This window comes from Engraulis encrasicolus, chromosome 23 (genome assembly GCF_034702125.1).
Source record: "Engraulis encrasicolus isolate BLACKSEA-1 chromosome 23, IST_EnEncr_1.0, whole genome shotgun sequence".
Taxonomy (NCBI): Eukaryota; Metazoa; Chordata; class Actinopteri; order Clupeiformes; family Engraulidae; genus Engraulis; species Engraulis encrasicolus.
The window spans coordinates 28,217,621-28,224,474 of NC_085879.1; positions in this window are offsets into that span (position 1 = coordinate 28,217,621).

Below are 6,854 nucleotides of genomic sequence, written 5' to 3' on the forward strand. Positions count from 1 at the left end.
TCCACGATCCGATTCAATACACGATCTGATTCAATTCGATTCGATATCGATCTTCTGTATTGCTGGGTGTTCACTTTAACCCATTTCTACCTAGAATCCTAAGACCAGTTATAAAAACCTAAATATCTCACCCTTTGATGTCCAAACAAACATGAAATAGTGGGCATGTAGCCTACATGAATGTGGACGAGAGCTACAGGATGTAGTTGAGGAATAGCGCCTATAATCATCTGCAAAAGATCGATCCACAAAGTTGTGAATCGATATTGCACTTTTCGAACGTGAATCGATATTGGATCGTAGATCGATCTTTTGAACCCAGCCCCAGAATCTATAATTAAAGAGGTGCGATATTTTGCATATCCTCAACCTGTATTTATTTTATGAAGTACCAAAAAAGGACTGTTATGGCATGGTTGCCAGAATGACAATGTAGCTGCCACAGTTACAATAGGGGGCCATCAACAAGACTGGAGAGTCCTGAGTATATGCTAGCCTGGTATGACACACCAAAAATACTTCTCTTCATTCGTATTCATAGTCTGGGGGTTCTTTGGCCTGGTGCGATTAGAAGGGCTTAAGAATTGCACTCAGTTCTGGTTTGAAACGATTGGACAGCTCTCACCCAATCTTTCTCTTATTGGATGGTCTCCTGGTAGCCGACTGAACCCTCCCCAGAAAAGAACCTCCAGAGCAGAGCCGTCTAATAAGAGTTGCGCAAACCGGGGACCAGGAAGTCGGTTGGTGATGTGATTCGCGTAGATTAAAATGTTTCTTAACAGTAAACTTCTGTTCGTTGGAAACTAACACAGAACCATCACATACCAAACAAAGATTAAGTACAAACAAATTACATAACCTTTACCACATTTTCTGTGTTCTACGGCCACCTCTTAGAACTAAGTAACTACTTCTAATAGAACTAAAGTCAATGGGGATTTCCATGTTAACGCTCCGTGAGGCTCCATGAGAGCGGCCATTGCTGTGGAAAGATTGGACCATAGAGGTCTATGGGAGTGACGTAACTCTGTTATTAGATGGCTCTGCTCCAGAGCATGAATACGAATGAAGAGAAGTATTATGGCTTGGTCACCTGGCTATGTATATGCCACCCACACTCATTATGGCGTTTTCAATTGGCACCTGTTGAAATACTATCGTTGGATGTGTCTGCCCAAGACAATCCTCTCCTAAAGGGTCTCCATGTCTGACTGAGGGCCATAGCCTGAAATGAGGCCTTCATCTTTTGATGATAGCTGACACAGTGTGACACAACATGATGGAACTTGATGAAGGTAATGACATTGAAACATTTCTGTACTTAAGACATGTAGCAGAACAAATTGCAATATGCTCTTGAAGCAGTGTGGCGCTGTGTTTCTTTCTTTCAGCATTGTTACTCTATTCTCCTCTGGGTTTTTTTTTAGTTTTAATTGTGACCTGCGTCTGTGTGGATGTGTCCACTCAGGAACACCCTTTCAATGACTGTATCTCAAAGTCAAGGATCCTGGCCTTGCTAGGATGGGACATGCCCAGTGATTGGATACTCTTTGGTAAACTGGGCATTTTTACGTCCTAGCAAGGCCAGGATCCTTGACTTTGAGAAACAGCCAATGAGTAGCGCACATCCAAGAAAAAAAAGGTGCCGGACTAAACGTGATAAAAAAGGAGGTTACACGTTTACACGTTTCGACCAGTCTGGTCTTTGTCAGGTACACGCTTCTTCTTTTGACACAGACAATGAACAACATGATGAAGCTGGACGAAGGTTGTAAAACTCAAACCTTTCTTTACTAAAATGCCATATGCTTTTACAGTAGTGTGGAGATGTGTTTCCAACTTTCTCAGCTTTAATGTCTTTCCCTTTTTTCAATTGACACCTGCTGAAATATCTTTGGATCTACCCACTGCCCACCCCAGACCATCCTTTCCAAAAGGGTCAGGTCTCCATGTCTGGATCTATGCATGGTTTGACAGAGGGCTATGGCCTGAATTGAGGCCTCATCAGTAGGGTGCTGACCGGTGTCTAGCCCACACAGCTCTCATGCAGAGTATTTCTGTCCTCAATTTAGCGCAGAAGAGCCGCAAGAGAGCCTTCCACGGCGTTGTCATAGTGATCGGAAAAAAAAATTCTGTTTTTTTTTCACATCTTTGTTTAAATTGCCATTTCGGAGGACTGAGCTTAATGACGTTCCAACTCAAAAAGAAGCACTGTAGGGGGGTAGTGGAGTGGTGTGGAAACAAGACGAGAGTAGAGGAGAGGAGAGGCGAGGAGAAGAGAGGAGAGGAGAGAAGAGAAGAGTAGAGTGGAGGAGAGACAAGCGTTTCATTAAGTTGGAAAATAGTGGGAAGGGAGAAGAAGCTATTGAGCTGAAGTTTGTGAGCTCTATTCTCATTCTCAGTCTCTGCCTCTCTCTCTTTCTGTCTCTTCTCTCCCTTTTTCTCTCCCTCTTTCTGTCAGTAATATGAAGGTATTATAGTGTATTATGCAAACACATACGCCCACTCCTGACTTGAATCTACCATCATTAAATGACTTGATTTTAATCTTTTTGTGTTATGACTCTCCGTCTTCTCAAGGTCTCGTCTCCATCCCCTGTCTCTTTGACTCATTTCCTTTCGAAGTGCCATCATTTACTTTATTTACTCTATCTATCTATTCACGTGCTTTATTTCTCTTTCTTTTTCTCTTAATGTATTTTCTCCTCCAGCTTCTGGTTGTTTACTGTGCCTCTGCAGTCCCGCTCACTTATTTGTTGCAATTCTTCTCGTGATTGACTTTTTTAAAAGTTTTTTTGGGAACTGGAGGCTCATGTCAATAGGTCTCACCATGTCTGTGTTTCTTTGTTGTTTGTTTATTTCGTTTGTGTATTTATGTATTGATTTTCTGGCCTATTTGTGTGGAATGTGAAGGACAGAGGGAATAATGTGGAACTTCGTAGCAGCCGTATCATATGGCAACAGAGCCCCTGAAGCGCTGTCGAGTGGGGTGGGGGAAGTTTGTCGAGATGCTTTTCACGCCATGTTTGTTTGTATTTTGCCCAATTTGTGCCACTCAGGCTGGCCCCGTTGAAACTTACTTTTATGTGTGTTTTTTTCCATTGAGATTCACTTCTGGTGTGTGTGTGTGTGTGCACGTGTGCGTGTGTTTGTGTGTGTGTATGCGTGTATGTGCATGCATGTGTGCGTGTGTACGTGTTTGCGTTTGTGTGTGTGCATGTGTGCGCACATGCGCATGCATGTGTTTATTTATTTGTGTGTCTTTGTGGGACTGAATCGTTGACATCTGCCGAAATTGAGGTTGGTAGAATGAATGGTTCAAAAGATGTGTGTGGACCAGACAGACAGAGAAACACAGACAGCCAGACATGCCTTGCTTTTCTGGACTGATGCACATGTTGTAAAGACCTTTGGTTTTAGTGAGATGGCACAAGTCTCCTTTCATCATTTCAAAGGAAACAATTTCGCCCATAGAGAGGAACAGCTTCTTTTACTCATTGAATATTTGTTGTTACATTTGATTCAGCAGCTGTTAATGGCCTTGGCTATTGTGTGTGTGTGTGTGTGTGTGTGTGTGTGTGTGTGTGTGTGTGTGTGTGTGTGTGTGTGTGTGTGTGTGTGTGTGTGTGTGTGTGTGTGTGTGTGTGTGTGTGTGTGTGTGTGTGTGTTCGGTGTGTGTGTGCGTGCGTGCGTGCGTGCGTCTGTCTGTCTGTCTGTCTGTCTGTCTGTCTCTCTGTCTGTCTGTCTGTCTGTCTGTCTGTGTGAGAGAGAGAGAAAGAGAGTTGCTTGATTGTGAGGTGGTGGTGGTGGTGGTGCTGCTGCGGTAGCATGTTTGCCTGTGTACCTATTCAATTGCATCTGGTAGATCAGTTTCAGTGAGTGAGTCCTTGCTCTCTTCATTTGAGCCGAATTGTGATGCCAAGGCCCACGATTGTACCAATTGCAGCAAAATGATGTATACAAGCGGTGACTATTGAAATATGCACTCCATTGACTACATTTTATGACACAGACTAAAAGTGCTGTGCATCCATTCAATAGCCGAATGTGTGTTCAACGGAAATCAAAAGCGACCATTCATTCAAAGGGAGACGGGAGCCACATAAAAAACATACAGCAGCGGGAGAGGATCAGAATTGGCTTCCCAATTAAAATGTGTCTGAAAGGCAGTTGTTTAACATGCATTATCGGTCTACTATATACTGCTCAGCTATACAAGTATACCAAGACAAGAGTCCTGATTTGTTCTTAAAGATTTTCCATCTGCATAATGTCAACACTGTGTAAAAAAATCGAAATCCAAAATCTCAGACTGACTGCAAAAACTGAAGGGCTGAATAAGTGGGTGTAATAGGATTTTTCTGACGTGTTCTGTAAGTACTTAAAAGTCTAACATATTAACAGTTATGGACAGAGGTATGGTATGTTCTTCAACAGTGCCGATCTCCCCAAAAGCTAAATGTCTTCTCTTTCACTGTTATGAAACAAGTGAAATACTTTCCCTGCAAACGTTGGTTGGTTTTCTGACAACCTTATGTTTCTACTTACAGACTAGGATTCAATTTACCAAATGTTCATTTTTCACCCCCTGGTATCTTCAACAGTAAACTCCCAGGCAAGATTTTCATTATAAACACTACAAATGTGGTAGGAAGGCCATTATAGACTTATTAAAAGATCATTAATCTTGAAGTGTTGCGTCTTCCACTATCCAGGCTGTACTCTATGAATCTCGCTAGCTTCAAATTTCAATGGAAATGATTGCATCATCCTAGTATATCTTACCCTCGCTCTAGCCCGCCATGAAATACAACCTTCTTGGCAGGTTGGCACACTTTGCCAAATGACAGACATGGCATTTACAGGTCTTCAGCAGCCAACACAGTCATCAAGGCCAGGATGTGTTTGTCAACATATGTATATGAAATATCCCATCAATTATTCATATCTGCCAGGGATAATCCTCTTGACGTAACCGATGCATTATTTAACAATCGCAGCAAGGGACAGGGCCATTTCCAGATATGTACGAGCCCTAGGCAAAAAGGATTTAGGGCCCCCTTTTTTTCTCTAGTCAGAATATTGTGGAGGGCTCCCCTCATCAAAAATGTTTTTGGCGGTATCCTCACTTGAGACAATTAGGCCCGCCGACAGGGGAGGGGCAACGGGATATGTTGCCCCGGGCCCAGGGAGATAGGGCCCCAATTGCATGATAAATATTGGGTAGGGGGTCCTTTCAGATGACTGTGTCCTGGGCCCAGCGAAAGCTGTCAGCGGCCCTGGTGACAATCATGGAATTCAGGGAGGTTTTGCCTCACTCACTACATTTTCATTGTCAAGTCAAGTGAAGTTGGTTTTATTGTCAATTTCTTTACATGCAATGGTCAAGCAAAGAATTGAAATTACGTTTCTTACTTTCCCATGCAGACACAGACATAGACTTTTGGTGTGGACATCGACAATTAGACATAGACAGTACACATACATTACACTAGAGTACCTATATAATACCCTTACAGACATATAAAGTGCAGACTGGGCAACAGCAGACATACATAGAACATGTATTAAGAAGAGGTACTTGTTGTGCATTTTCAGTTATGTCCTATTGTGACGATTCTGACATGGTGATAGTAGCATTGTGAAATAATAATAAATATACAGTGAGCAATTGTAATGTGCAATATTTACAACTAGTTGGTAGCTAATTTTACAGTACAGTCATCCAAGTAACAGGCAGGTGTGTGTGTGTGTGTGTGTGTGTGTGAGTGTTAGTGTGTGTGTGTGTGTGTGTGTGTGTGTGTGTGTGTGTGTGTGTGTGTGTGTGTGTGTGTGTGTGTGTGTGTGTGTGTGTGTGTGTGTGTGTGTGTGTGTGTGTGTGTGTGTGTGTTTGTGTGCTTTTTTGAGTCAGTGTAGTGTGTGTGTGTGTGTTTTGAGTTATTGCATAAAGAATACGAATACATTACGAGTCACTATAAGGGACCCCCCTTTCAGTTGGAGCCCCTAGGCAATTACCCAGATTGCTTGCCTGGCTGTTACAGGCCTGAAAATGGGGACTGTCTCTGACATTGACCGACCACAGGTGCTACTGCATCCCAGGGAGGTTTAAACAGGTACCTGTGGGAGGACAACAGTCTGCCATAGCCATCTGTGGAATGAAATCATCAACTCAACCGTGTGAGAGAATTTAAAAAAATCAATGTGACCTTTAAAGAATAATAATTAAAATTATTAGAATAAATATTATGTACTGCATATATTATGTATAAGTATTATACATATTATGTAATATCTTGAGGACACAGAATGAACTGTAAAAGGTATGACGTTTGGATTTCGACATGACAACTAGATTGCACACACCCTTTCACCCTGAAGTTGACCGCTAAATTATCTGTGTTGACAACTGTATTGTAGCCAATACCCTGTCATGTGCAGTCTTACACTAAGCCCCAGCGCAATGCACTAAAGACCACACACCTAGACCAGATCACTCCAATGTATTAATTTACTGAAAGTCAACACATTCAGCAAGTCTGGCCAACTAAACCCCTCCCTGGGGTTTTAAGCAACAGGATTATTCATCTGTCTGTCCTCGACAAAGGCAGGTCGGGGGGATGAGGATGCCTCTAAGCAAGGACTGAGTTTGCATCAACTAATTATAATTAGTGTGTGTGTGTGTGTGTGTGTGTGTGTGTGTGTGTGTGTGTGTGTGTGTGTGTGTGTGTGTGTGTGTGTGTGTGTGTGTGTGTGTGTGAGAGTGTGTGTGTGTGTGTGTGTGTGTGTGTGTGTGTGTGTGTGTGTGTGTGTGTGTGTGTGTGTGTGTGTGTGTGTGTGTGTGTGTGTGTGTGACT